We start from the raw sequence: 15,501 nt of genomic DNA, 5'->3' as shown, positions 1-15,501 counted from the left end.
GCTTATGGGAGACGGTTAAATTGTTATTGAAGATACCGAAGCCAGTGGACCCATCAAGAAGTGATCCGTCAGTGTAGTACATATTGTCGCAGTTGATGTTTCGATATTTATTGGAAAAAATTTTAGGGATCTGCTGCACGCGTAAATGATCCGGGATTCCACGAGTTTCTTCTATCATGGATGTATCGAAAAACACAGTAGAATCAGAAGTATTTGATAAGTCGACACGATTTGGAATATTCGAAGAAAGGTTAATATTTTGGGACATGTGATTGAAATACAATGTCATAAAACGGGTTTGAGAATTAAGTTCGATTAACCTTTCAAAATTTTCAATCACGGGACGGTTCAAGACCTCACATTTGATTAGAATACGAGAAGACAGGCTCCAGAAGCGGTTTTTCAATGGTAGTACTCCAGCTAAAACCTCCAAACTCATCGTATGGGTCGATTGCATGCAACCTAAGGCGATACGCAAACAACGATATTGTATTCGCTCCAGTTTGATCAAATGTGTGTTTGCTGCGGAGCGGAAGCAGAAACACCCGTATTCAATAACAGACAATATCGTTGTTTGGTAAAGCCTTATAAGGTCTCCTGGATGGGCTCCCCACCATTGTCCGGTTATTGTACGAAGAAAATTCACTCTTTGTTGACATTTTTTCATCAGATACCTCACGTGACAACCCCAGGTGCCTTTAGAGTCGAACCAGACACCAAGATATTTGTGTACCAAAACCTGAGAAATCGTTTTACCCATTAATTGTGTTTGAAGCTGAGCAGGTTCATGCTTCCTAGAAAAAACTACTATCTCAGTCTTCTCCGGAGAGAATTCGATACCTAGCTGTAAAGCCCAAGCAGACAAATTGTCCAAGGTATCTTGCAATGGTCCTTGCAAATCGGCAGCTTTGGCTCCTGTAACAGAGATTACACTGTCGTCTGCAAGTTGTCTTATCGTGCATGAATTTGCCAGACATTCGTCGATGTCATTTACATAAAAGTTGTAAAGAAGGGGGCTTAAACATGAGCCCTGGGGAAGACCCATGTAGCTAATGCGAAAAGTTGCCAAATCGCCATGCGTAAAATGCATGTGCTTTTCGGACAACAAATTGTGCAAAAAATTGTTCAAAATTGGAGAAAATCCTTGTCGGTGAAGTTTACCCGAAAGAATGTCAATAGAAACGGAATCAAAAGCCCCCTTAATGTCCAAGAACGCAGACGCCATTTGTTCTTTACGAGCATACGCCAGCTGAATATCTGTTGAAAGCAACGCAAGACAATCATTCGTCCCTTTGGCACGGCGGAAGCCAAATTGAGTTTCTGATAGTAGACCATTTGATTCGACCCAGTGGTCTAAACGACGGAGTATCATTTTTTCCATCAATTTCCGGATACAGGATAGCATTGCAATCGGCCTATAAGAGTTGTGATTAGAAGCTGGTTTCCCTGGTTTTTGGATGGCGATCACCTTCACTTGCCTCCAATCCTGCGGTACAATGTTTTGCTCCAGGAACTTATTGAACAAGTTCAACAAGCGTCTCTTGGCATTGCCGGGTAGATTCTTCAACAAGTTGAATTTGATTCTATCTAATCCAGGCGCGTTATTGTTACAGGACAGGAGGGCAACTGAAAGTTCTGCCATCGTAAAAGGTGATTCTATCGCGTCGTGGCCCGGAGACGCATCGCGAACAATATTTTGCTCAGGAACAGAGTCCGGACATACTTTCCTGGCAAAATCAAATATCCACCTACTTGAAGACTCCTCGCTTTCGTTGACCGTTACGCGATTCCGCATTCTTCGGGCTGTGTTCCAAAGAGTGCTCATCGATGTCTCCCTCGACGTCTCGTTCACGAACCGACGCCAATATCCACGTTTCTTTGCTTTAGCCAAGCTTTTAAGCTTGGTATCAAGCTCCGAATACCGTAAATAGTCGCCAGGTATACCTCCCGTCTGGTAGGCCTTAAACGCGTCGGATCTTTGCGTGTAGACATCGGAGCACTCTTGGTCCCACCACGGAGTGGGAGGCCGTTCTTTGATCGTTACGCCGGGATATTTCTTCGTTTGGGCTTGCAACGCGGCGTCGAGAATCAAGCCCGCGAGGAGGTTGTATTCTTCAAGTGGTGAATGATGTTGAATCGACTCGACCGCTTTTGAAATCATTTCCTCGTATAACTTCCAATCGACATTTCGTGTGAGGTCATACGGAATGTCAATTGGTCGCATGCGAGTTGACCCGTTAGTAATTGAAATAAGAATAGGCAGATGGTCGCTACCGTGAGGATCGAGGATTACCTTCCATGTGCAATCCAACCGTAGCGACGTCGAACATAAGGATAGATCCAAAGCGCTTGGGCGCGCTGGAGGTTTCGGGATACGTGTCATTTCACCGTTGTTTAAAATAGTCATGTCGAAGTCATCGCAAAGGTTATAGATTAAAGAGGAGCGGTTATCATTGTATGGGGAACCCCAAGCCACGCCATGAGAGTTGAAGTCTCCCAAAATCAAACGTGGCGAGGGAAGAAGTTCTATTAAATCAAAGAGCAGCCGTTGCCCAACCTGTGCTCTGGGGGGAATATATATTGAGGCAATACAAAGCTCTTTACCTTGTATTGTCATTTGACATGCGACAACTTCGATGCCTGGAATCGAGGGGAGGTTAATACGATAGAAAGAATAGCACTTTTTAATCCCTAAAAGTACTCCTCCATATGGGGTGTCTCGATCAAGGCGAATAATATTAAAATCATGGAAGTTGAGATCAATATTTGAAGTAAGCCAAGTTTCACAAAGGGAAAATGCATCGCATTTGTTTTTATTTATCAAAACTTTAAACGAATCAATTTTTGGTAAAATACTTCTACAATTCCACTGTAAGACAGAGATAGAATCCTTCATATACGCAGTTGAATTAGGCATTGAAGGATACAATCGCTGCAAGGAGAGGCCATTGGGCAGTCAACTGCTTCAAAAATGATCTAACTGTTGGGAGGAATGCTGTAAGAAAAATTTTAATTGGATCGGGTACATTGAAAGTTTCAAAAATCCAGTCCACAATGTCAGAAAATTTCACTAATCCAGAGTTTGTTTCATCAACTGGGAGTGTAAAAGGAGCAACTGGGATTTTAGATGTTCCTGGCAGTGCTGGGAACTCCTTCTGGGACTTTAAATTTGCCAGCCCAGGAGGAGTTTGCTTCGGTTTTTCCGCAGCACTGTTTGGTTTGTTTGTAACTTTCATTTCACTTTGAGAAATCTTAGGACCTTTTCTGGGAAGTTTAGGAGAGGAAATATTTTTCCTCTTTCTAGACTCCCCAGGATTGGCGTAAGATGCTCCCGCTGGTGAATCGTCAGAATCGGTTTCCTCAGAGGGCAACAGATCGAAGGGGTTCGAAGTAACGGGAGAAGTGGTAACGGTCTTCTTCAGCATGTCAGCGTAGGAACGCTTTGAACGCTCTTTGAGAGACCGTTTTATTTTATCCCTGCGCTGCATGTACACCGCACATGTCGAGAGCTCATGCAGATTTTCTCCGCAGTGAATACACTTTTCAGCGTTAACACTGCAAGAATCTTCCGCATGAGACTCCCCACACTTGCCACAACGTGCCTTATTGCAGCAGTAGGCGGCTGTATGGCCTAACTGCTTGCAATTCAGGCAGTTCATGACGCGGGGCACGTAGAGCCTCACAGGGAGACGAACCCGGTGGATCGAGACGTGGCTTGGTAGTGCAGACCCGGCGAACGTAACTCGAAACGAGTCTGACGGAGTGTATACTGTTTTGCCACCGATGATCGATGCTGACCGCAATTGCTTGCAGTCGAGCACCTTTACTTCGGGACACGTTTTGTTCTTAAAGCACCCTTTGGCACTTTGCAGTATACACTCGACGGACAGACTCGAATCGGTTATGACACCGTCGATCTCCACGTCTCGTGCGGGTATGTAAACGCGATACTCGCGTGTGAAGAGCTCAGAGCAAGCTATATCGTTGGCCTCTTTCAGGTTACCGACCACGACACGGAGCTTGTTAGGCCGGACCTTGGAAATTTCGGTCACGCCCTTGTACTCCTTCGTCAGGTCTTTAGAAATCTGCAAGAGGTTCAACTGTTTCGATTTCGGTCCCGCCTTTGGCCGAAAATAGACAGTATAGCTGCCCTGGGCTCCGTCTGGGTAAAGCCTGGGGCGAGGGGGGACTGAAGAATGAACAGGGGAGGGGGTAACAGAAGGGTCAGGGTCAGAGGGGTTCGGGGATGGTGGCGCGGGAGGCGAGGGATCTACATCCATCGCGCTATGTTTAGCGCACTAGCGCTGACAAGAACACGTACCTTTTTATTTCTCCCTTCCAGTAAGGTTGGTTGTCCGATCGTTCGAAGTAGCAGCCGTTACAGCCAGCAGCACCAATACAGCAGCACCAAACAGCCACCAGCAGCGAGCCAGGTGTGAGATCACTCCACACAGCGATACGACTCGCTGACACTGATGGCTTCTTCTTTTTCCTCGTTTGTGTCTCGTCCACTGCTGTAGCACAATCCAGCCAGCAGCCAAATCGGCTTACGCACCAGCTGGCAGTCACGATGCGAAACAGTTGCACAAAGGAACGACCTTGAACCCGGATTTATTTCACTCGACCAGGCAAACAATGCCAACACTTGTTCACACGTCTTTTGTTTTATACTCTATCGGACCGATCACCAAACACGTCCAGTACTGATGCGTGTTCGGCACAGAATGAGTTTCATATTTTTGTTTGATTCTTTGTAGCGAGGAATTCCTGATTGCTCAATTTTATTTGAAGTTGTTATAAGTATGAACGAATCACATTGATAAAATATTGTAAATATAATTGTGTTCATCGATAGATAAGAGATAGTATCAATGAAGTAATTTGCAATGCATGCAATGTGTAAACTATATGTACGTTAACCAGATTGTGCACTTTTTGCAACAATTGGCAAGCTTGGAAATCAGTTCGAACTATGGTGCATGTATTGATTGTGTATTCACGTCGACCAAAATCCCATTACGGAACATCACTGTTAAAGCAAACACACATGTCTATACATAGATTATTGGTAATCACATTCTAAATCAGTCACCAACCATATTGTGCTCATAGATCGTTGGTACATATATAAATGTACAATCTAAGGGGCCGTTTAATGATTACGTAAGCAAATAGGGGGGGAGAAAAAAAATTTCTTACGCTGTCTTACAGTGGAGGGGGGGAGGGTGAATTTATTATCTTACGTAAGAAAAACAGTGTTAGTGCAGCTGTTAAAATAACCATGTTCATGAAAGTGTGGAAGGTAAAATTCATAAAAAGAAAATTACGGAAGGACGATTAACTCGAATTAAAACGAAGTATTGTGCTCGCTTCAGGATGATAAAACTATAATAAAAATCTATATTTAGTATATATAGCAAGATCTTACTAGAGGGAGGGGGGGTATCAAAAACTATTACGATGTCTTACAAGGGGGGAAGGGTGGTTGAAAAAGTGGAAAAATATGCTTACGTAATTATTGAACGGCCCCTAATCCTCAATAGTTTTCATAAAATTGATTCAGCACCTCATAAGTCACGCTCTCATGAATCATACATTGTGTCACCAGAAACAAGAAAGAAAAGAATGCAACATATTATGTACTGTTTCATAATTATTATAAATGATGCGACGATTTTGAGTATTTCTCCTGTTTTTCTTAAAGCTAACATAAAAATCATATTGTTGTTTACCGCATTGCTATTCTTCAAAATTTCGAAAAAACAGTTGCTAAACTTCAACCGAAAAAAATCGAATGATTTATAAACAAACAGTTTTCATAGGACAGGATTCGTCTTAATATCCTCGTTTAATTTTCAGTTCGTATAAAGAGAAACGTAGATATATACGTATAATACATCAAACAACCACAGCGTGTTACATGAGAACGTTTCAAGTGTAATTTTTTTTTTTTTTGAACATTTTATCACTCCAATACAAACTATACTTTTCGGCTATGTTATTGAATTCATGTTGAATACGTCACATACAGCACAAAACTTAGTAAAGCGCTTATCCGTTAATTGGAATTTAGTGTCAATAGTTAATTTTAGCAGAATGGTGCCAATTACTGCATATCATAGTATTTCTGGTCAGCTTTCTGATAACTAAAATTTGTCAAGTCATTAAAAATTATGTTGAAAATTTCTAAATGTCTTTGATGAAGGATGATTTCTACCAATTCTTGATTTTCATTGAATTGTGTGTATTTTCCGAAGTTGCATTGATTGATTAGTCACTCTGACCGTAAATTGTGATAATATTACAAATTAGCATTCAAAATCAATTCATGGCACTATACCCTACTGTACTTCACCAAATCTGACAAATGTAAAACATATCTGCAACAAATTCAATATTCAATGCTAACGTTATCGCAATTTTATAAACTATGTTTCTAAACCAACTTTGACATAATATGTTCAGTTATCATTGAAACTATAGTATGTATAGTGGTGTCTTCACTCTGAATCGGTTCAATTTATATCTTTCGGATATTTTCTTAAAATTAAACCCCAGTCTACCTAAGGCATGATTAATATCAGTTCACAAGCCTCGTACAACATACTGGAAACGATTCTTAGTTTCAACTGAAGTGCAGCATAACAATTGACCATTGACCATCTTAAGCCCAATTATAAAAATTTTGAGAAAAAACTAGAGAGGACATACTCTACTGGGCATATTCACGTCTGTATGCTACCCGTAATATATCTCAATTAAGTGTTTTTCTCTAGCTACTTGAATAATGTAATTATTTAGGTAGCTAGAGATCAATGCTAAGAGTTAGCCAAACAATTTATTACAACACAAAGCTATGCTTCTTATTCGGAATACAGTGCCAAGACTTTGTTATGCCTTTATATTTGAAAGTCAGATCTAGTTACAACCTATGTGCAAAAAAATTCCCTTTAAAAATATTTAAACAAAACCCGTTTCTTGTTTCATATTTTGTGGTACAACTGCTCGAATTATAATTTAAGTATTCTACACTATCAGCTTATAATTAAAAACGCACTATTTACACAAAAATTGAAAATTTGAATCTTCGGTATATGTTGTATACTTCTTGTTTAATTGACAAAGCATGAAAATGACGAGTTGCATGTAAATGAACACACGTATCAAATAAATCGAGTCGAATCTTTCAGATTTTTCATTTCTTGCTCAAATGAAACAACACAACAAATCAACTAAGTGACCAGATCACTTAAACTAGATAAAACATGATTGCGAGTAAGTTATAAGTTATAAACTGCGATATCGAACTAAATCTTTAATTTCGTCAAAGTATTTCATCCTTATGTACAGCACTCTTTAAGATACATCTAGATACTCGGACTATGGACCATTACTAACAAGTAAATAATACTAACAAAAATACAAATTGTTGTCATTAGAAATACGTTGAAAAAACAATCATAGTCGTTCACCGGTAACATAAAATCACAGACTAACAGACGTAACACTGGAACCTAGCTCCATCGCCGCAAAAAACGTTCATTTCAAATTTACAATAGAATAACAGTCATCGCGCGAAAACGTCGTCTGGGGCGCTGTCTTGCAATCTCATACATATTTTGTAGTTCACCATTTGACACATGCAGTAATGCTGGCGCTGATGTCGAAATACATGACGCAACACGACAGCAGATGGTGCTAGTGTTACTAACGTAAAGTACTGGAATCATCCAAACGATGATTTAATTGAAAATTTGTTCGACGTGTTATGTCTGTTGGTCTGTGATAAAATCATAGCCGTGTTATACGTACAGGCTCGCATAAAAACGTTTATTGACTAAATTGTTACTGATATATTCGGTGCATAGTTACAAAACATAGTAATTCACGCGAGATATAATGTTTAAATACGATTCACAAAGAAGGTAATAGTAATTTTATTAGTTTAAATAAAACGATTTATTTTCTTAGGAATGAAATTTATATGAAGTTTGTTTCATTCACATATCTCGAAAATCACGTTTACATGAAGGTCGCGGATGAAGATCGCATATTAGCAAGGAAACAAATCTTTAAAAAAGTAAACTGTAATTAAAAAATAAGTAGTTAAACTATCTTTAATAAATTGAATTCTATTAAACGTATCAAAGAATATTGAAAAAAAAAGAAACAAAAAAATTGATATTTGGAAATTGCAACGCTAAAGATTGAATCACATCTGTTAGAGTAGAACGATCAGTAGCAAAAAAAAATCACAGAGGAGCCAAACAGCTGAAACACATCAAAGTAAAACGATGTACCCTATTTGACTTAAAACTAATCACTATGAAAAAAAAAATTCAAAGAGATCAGAACGGATAGTTGAATCCAACGATACTAAACAAGAAGAAAACCTAGAAATCGATAGGTATTCTTATTGCGCATTGTACATCAGGAGAAATTCAAGCAACAACTGATTGACGCTACAATATGTGTGCAAATAGTTAAGCGAAAATACAAATGTTGATAACATTCATGAAACGGACTTTTACTGTGTAGCTTTATTTTATTAAACTGGTCTCAACTTCAAATAGACAGAACGATAATTTAGTCTCGATGCATGATGCTGGAATAATGCGCCAAAGGACTGTCGTGCTGCCATGGTAAATCGCAATTTTGTCGTAATAGCCCATTCCCGTCATATCAAAGGCGTCGTACATAAATAACGAATGCATGAAGGGGAGAGGGGGTTTAAGTCTGCGTTACTTATTGCTACATAAAAATTCCATAATTTCATAAATGGCACTGTAGTTGTTTCAAGAAAATGTTGAATTTTTCTTTAGTTTTTTATCAAATCAAACGATTTTATTTGATGGAAATGCGAGTAAACTTTAGAGTAAATCCATTGAATATATTCTAGTTTCTCGAATCAACATTATATTGGGCGGTGACATTTCCTGCCATGTCCAACAGCAGGACGGATTACTCATGAAATGTTGGTGGTCATAACCAGTACACAAAAAAGCCACCGACTTTATTGTTGCAATTCCAATCCTTGTTTCAGCTTAGCTTAGCTTCCTTAGCTAGACTGACTGCACATATCAATGGTTGCACTTCGTTATTGAACCGAGTCAGTAAAATTATACAGTGAATCAACTGAACAGGGTTGGGAGTGACCGACCATTCTCATTGTACAAGTTTTAGTGACTCAATACTTTAAAGGATCAATAACGACGCCGGCCACGTCCTTGCAATCAGGTGGGAAGAGGGAAGGGATGTTAGTGAGACCCTTACTATTTGGAGTCCGTGTTAACCTCTTCATCTCCACAAAGTTCACCGGAAGGAGGTTTTTGTTAGTAGGGGAGGGCTCGTTGGATCAGGATTCACTTTGATGAGTGATTATATCATACATATATCTCCTATCCGTCTCTATTTAGCTATTTTCTATAGCCAGCCGGCTAACTAGAGAAACACAATTAGCTTATTTATATCTGGTACCATGGAACAGGGTGAAATTGATCAATTTTTATAACAATTCCCAATTAACTAGCCTCATGTACATTTTTCCCGAAATAGTATAATTTTAAAACCAGTACTGGTATGTGCTCCAGTAAAAGGCTACGGCTAGTGGTGAAATTTCTATCGTCTACTTCATGAAATAAATTCGATAATTCTATAAGGTACTATGAGGTAAATTGGGGTTAAATTGATCACCATTGAAATCCATACATTCTTCTGGCAATGTGCTTTTTTCGATATGCTGGAGATAAATGATGATTTCTGTACTGAAAAATATCATTTACAGCTAGTTTGGAAACGAAAATAACGATATTTCAGGTTAAAATTTGTTTATTTTGGTTCACGAGCTGCTTGTTGCTAAATTTGCTCTTATTTGATCGTCGTTAGATCGATTTCAATTCGGTTTGTTGCAAAAGCTCAAAAACTAGCTCTACAATTAACATCTTTGTGGTTTCCTGCGAATTCATCAGTATTTTTTTAATGGTATGGAATGATCATTGTTGAAAATTACATTTTTTGAGCTTTCATCGAACTTTACTCACTTCTCCAAATTTAACGTAATTAACCCTCAACTAAGATTACTTTAAGTGAATTCAATACTTTTTTTGTTATTTGGAAACTTGTTTGATCAAATTTGATTGAGTTTGGACTGAGTTAGAAGAATTTTTCGAAAATATGAAATATTGCACCGGGCATGCAAAGGTTAACTTTGACAGGTATGTGAATCATGCAAAAGTTATGTTTAAGGATACGTTAACATTGCCTAGTGTAAGAGCAATATCTTTTGATAAGTATTTTTTATCACGAATTTTCAGGTGATCAAATTCACCCCACTGATCAATTTCACCCCATTCCAGAATACCGGTTTATACCAAGAGGCATTACCAATGCCTTTGGGGCCGCACACAGGTGTGCATGGTTTATTTCAATGGAGCACAAAATTGTTTAAATTTACTGATTGAAGGCCGATTTTCACAATATAATGTTATTGGAACCACACATATTAGACTACACGATGTGGATCTGATTTAAGCCAATAAACTTTAAGAAGGCCAATCCCGAGTACCAGAATCGCAGAAACGCACTTCGATAAACGTGGTTCTTTCAAAGGTATACTTCGCGTAGCCATTAGATTATTCAAGATATTTATAGACCGAACGAAATCTACTCCGATTTACGACACGCTTATATCAAAGCAATTGGTGAACAATCTCCGGCTAAACGGAAAGCCCGAGACTGAGTTTATTTTTAAATCTCTACTACTGCGGCGGAGAGAAAGGTTTGTGTTATCATGTCTCCATGATATGTGATGCAATCGAACGACGCTGCGCGCGAAGCTTGCTCGTTACGAGAATGTCTTTCTTGTCAAACACCGCGATCCTATGCGAATGAGGCGCGCGAAAACCATATACCACCCGAAGCATCTAAGTATTTATATAAGTGTCTAATATTAATCCTGAATAGCTTCAAGAAGCAAGCGCACTTCGGTAGACGCGGTCCTTCAGCAGATATACATCGCATAGTTATAAAGTTAATCTCGATATTTATCAACCGGACGAAACCTATTCCGGTATACAACGTGACTAAATAAAACCAACGAACGGGCAGTCTCCGACTAAACGGTTAACGTGAGACATGGATACATATCTTGAGACACATCGGGTAGTCACTACACTCTGAAAACCCTTGGATGTGCTTAACTAACCCGAGCCGAAGACGCGTTAACAAAATGCCAAAACAATCGCAATCAAAATTTATTTGTCGTGGGCTATCGTCAGCCCGACCAAAACGGTTACAGTATAATTAAATAAAAATTGTTTATGTGTATTACAATTGTCCAAAAGCTAAGAATATCATAAAATATAAGCATAAAACTAGGTAAAATGTCCGTAACCGACCAGTTAGAGCATGGTAGGCGATACGATCAAATACTTGTTGAGCGCGATATTAAATTTTCAAGCTATTTTTAAACTATATTGTAAAAGTGCCTATTCTGTCTATTCAGTATAGTTAGTCTAAAGAACACGGTGGTGATACAAATCTATAGACAACCAACTACTGAATATGCATCTACCAAAAATATATCAATTGGTTTCAAAACGGCCAACTTACAGCGTTGGTTATTTGAATTATGTAACATATTCCAAATGCACAAAACTGACCGGCTCCGTGCATCCAAAGCCCAACAAATAATCGTTTTATGCATTTTAAACCTCAAGAACATAAAAATGCAGATATACAAACTTACCAAAAGTCTAATATGTATTGACAAAATGGCAAACCAGTCATGATGAATTTATATCACGCTATCAAAATAATTATTAAAACGACAATGACGATAACAAGTAGACTGCATATCCACATGCTAACAGTATAGAGATCACGACCTTTCTTTCCAGTTTTTAGGAAAACCTGCTAATCTTAAATTAAGTCTTCAGTTCTATTTTTCTACAAAATTAAAATAAAATTTCCGATATAACCTCAGATGTAGTGAGCGATGCGCACTGCATGAACGCAACTCACTGTCAATGCAATCGAGCCGTTCATCTATAATATAGTGAACCTGTACGCTAGAGAATCGACAAAACAACCACCGTCAAGGTAACCGTCAACATCAGAACGGGTGAGCTGTATAATTTTTTTGCATTGTCGTTAATTGTTTTGGTGTGACAGCCGCCTCAACGGCGAGCGCTCCGCTGACCCTCCAACAAGTGATGTCACATTTTCATCTGTATTTCGAAGCTCAGAAAATCCTGTCACTCTGGTAAAACTTCAAAATATCTACAAAAATATGCAACTGGACATATTCCATTACGCGACGCGACGCGAGACCAGACAAACAACACTCATTGTTCTTAAAACATAATGTAAGAACAACAAGCGCTGAATGTGATCGTCGGTTCTTAAGCCTGTAGTACACTCTTTGTCCAATGGTCAAATATTTGACCTTCCGACATAATGGTCAAATTTATTTGACATCATGGTTGTTGTTTGCCCGTGTTTGCCCCATGTTAAAATTGGAGAGTGACAAATAATTATCTTTGACCAAATTTCTATCTGTCAAAAAGTGACAAATATTTGACGCTCGGTCAAAGAGTGTGATACAGGCTTCACGTTGACAAAACATCGAGAATACAGTGGACACATACCTCTATGAAAAAACACAATATGGCCTTCCCGACATATATCCAGTAACTCATTTATGCACACGCTTACGCGTAACTTACAAATATAATAAAACCTCCAGCACGCTCAACAGCGTTTAAGCCCATTTCCATCACTCAACCACATTAAAAAGTTCAATTCGCGACCTTATCTGTATATTTCTGTATATCTCTGTATTATTTCCAGAAAATCTGCCACCTGTATACACAAACATCTGTATGAAAAACACGCAAAAAATCCAGCTAGCTGGCATCCCGCCATGTTTCGAGGGCTAACATCTCAGCGTGTGTCAGTGTGTGTGTAAACGAGATAGCATATCACTGCCACTTCTTATTTGCATAACATAGCATCTGTCATTGAGGCCCGCAAATCGCGGATCCGCTGCGATGTTGGCTGCGATGAAGCAAAGCAAATAAGATAGAGATGCCAGCTAGCTGAAAAAATCTGTACAAATCAGACAAATCTGTATATGTGGCATCACTGCCTCCAACACTCACTATACGAATACTGGAACTCTGGTCTCTCTTCAATTGTCGAAAATTCTGGAACATATATGAACAAATCAAATGCAATGTGTGAGAGAGATGAAAACAGTTTAGTCTGAAGGGACGAATGACCGTTTGGGGTTAAAGTCCCTTCAAAAGAAATCAATCAATCAAAACAGTTTAATCTGAGAGAATATAACAGTGCGGTTGGTAACCGTTTCCAATTGGAAAACTGTCGTACTGCTCCCTTCTGCCACAATCGTGATTCAATGGACGGAAGAAATGTAATGAGAAATGAATTTTTGAGATGTATCATCAGCTTCCTTAAACTATAAACACAAGCCACCATACATTTATTTTGTTATTAAAACTTCTACTTATTTCTTGCTGCTATGATTTGGCGGTCACGTTGACCCACAATAATCTCCTCCATCTCCCTCGCACGAATACGAAATCAATACACATCATAAAAGATCTCACTTTCACTCGATTCCGCCACTACTTTCTCACAAATCTTCTGAGTGAATTTTCACACCTTCTTCAACTCATTTTTTTTTAAATTTTTTTTTAAGGGGGGGATTTGTTAGTATAGTCACTGTATACTTTACTAGTCTGGCGGACTGGATTTCGGGAACCAGTGTGAACTGTCAAAACGGGAACCAGTCGATAGTGCGTCGATTTTCGCATTTGAAGTATTGTAATCGTGCCGTAAAAAGATACAGAATAAATTAGACTCAATAATTGGACTTTTTGTGACAATTGCTATTTTTTTGAGAATAGTTATTGTAATGAATTAATGATATCACAATAATGGTTAATTTATACATGTGAGAAAATCAAAAGGAATATTTTCTTTCGTCGCATCAATAACGTGCTCTTTTTATAATTGTTTGTTGATAACATTATACTGCCATAGATTTGCTGTCCTGTCGCTTTTCACGCTGTACTATTGTACGGGAAATGCTCAATCGAAACAAAATGTTTTTTTTTTATAATTTTCTCTTTCAACGAATAAATGAATTATCAGGTAACTCGCAAAATTTTAGCCATTTTTCTCTAATCTCCGCATTCTTTGGAAACCGGAGTAAACTTGTTTGTTTCTTTGTCCTTCGCCAATTGCTGTTACATTTGTTATAAACGCACTTCATTTTCACATCAAATGTTTACTTTCAAAGAAGTCATATGCAACATGAATTATATCCAGTGGTGTCAGGATTTTAATGTGAAAAAGTGGGTTGCCAGTTGCATGGTTCCCCACTCCGCCAGACTAGTAAAATATACAGACGGTGTTATGAATAGATACGCAAAGAGTGAGGTCGAAAACTCCAAGTGAACCGTCAAATCGAGGCTCCAAGTGTGCAAAGTAAACAAACTCAGGAGTGTTACTTTTCATACAGAATGGGTATTGTAATCAGTATAATTGTTGTGAACCACGTGCAATTATGGTTTGAACGGAAAATGTGTTTGTTATGCTTGTATTATGAGTGATGCATTGAAAATTAAAAAAATGTATAAACAAGCTTTGAAACTCAGTTATATATCCTTACAAAGTTTCGAAATTTCATTACACTTTCTAGTGCGTATGAAAAGTCATGCGAAATTAAATGTGGTTGCCAGAATTGTTTGGAATAGAATATTAGCAAAGGGTTGCCATATTTACTGCTTTTCTCTTTGCGTATCTCTTTATAACACAGTCTCTAGTAAAATACAGTGACTATATTTGTTAGTGGCTTAAGTATTTATGATAAATATTAGTAAATAATGAGTATGTGTGTCCAATCACAAATGGTGACTTCTCAACACTGTTAGAAATTTGTAATTTTAATTGTTAGGATTTGTTTGCTTTCGCAATTAGGACTTATCATTCGTAGGGATTTAAACCTACTTGTCAGAAAAGGGGAAGGAAACTTACAACTAACTTAATTTCTAACTTATTGGCTATAAAGAGAGTTTATCGTAGCAATTGAGGATTGCAACGATTTTTGCCGAAAATTGTTAATAATTTTATTTGATATAGCTTCTAATGGTTCAACACCAGTAAGTCTATGTAATTCGAGTGTACCAAACCAAGGAGGACGCTTCAAAATCATTTTCAGAATTTTATTCTGAATCCTCTGGAGCGTTTTCTTCCTTGTTGAACAGCAACTTGACCAGATCGGTACAGCATAAAGCATTGCTGGTCTAAAAATTTGTTTGTAAATCAAAAGTTTGTTCTTTAAACAAAGTTTAGAATTCCTGTTAATGAGAGGATATAAACATCTCGTATATTTGATGCACTTGGCTTGTATACTCTCAATGTGCTCTTTGAAAATAAGTTTTTTATCGTAAATTAGTCCCAAGTACTTAACCTTGT

Source organism: Wyeomyia smithii, chromosome 3, assembly GCF_029784165.1.
Source record: "Wyeomyia smithii strain HCP4-BCI-WySm-NY-G18 chromosome 3, ASM2978416v1, whole genome shotgun sequence".
Lineage (NCBI taxonomy): Eukaryota > Metazoa > Arthropoda > Insecta > Diptera > Culicidae > Wyeomyia > Wyeomyia smithii.
The sequence above is the reverse complement of the archived record's forward strand: the minus strand, read 5'-3'. Positions refer to the sequence as shown.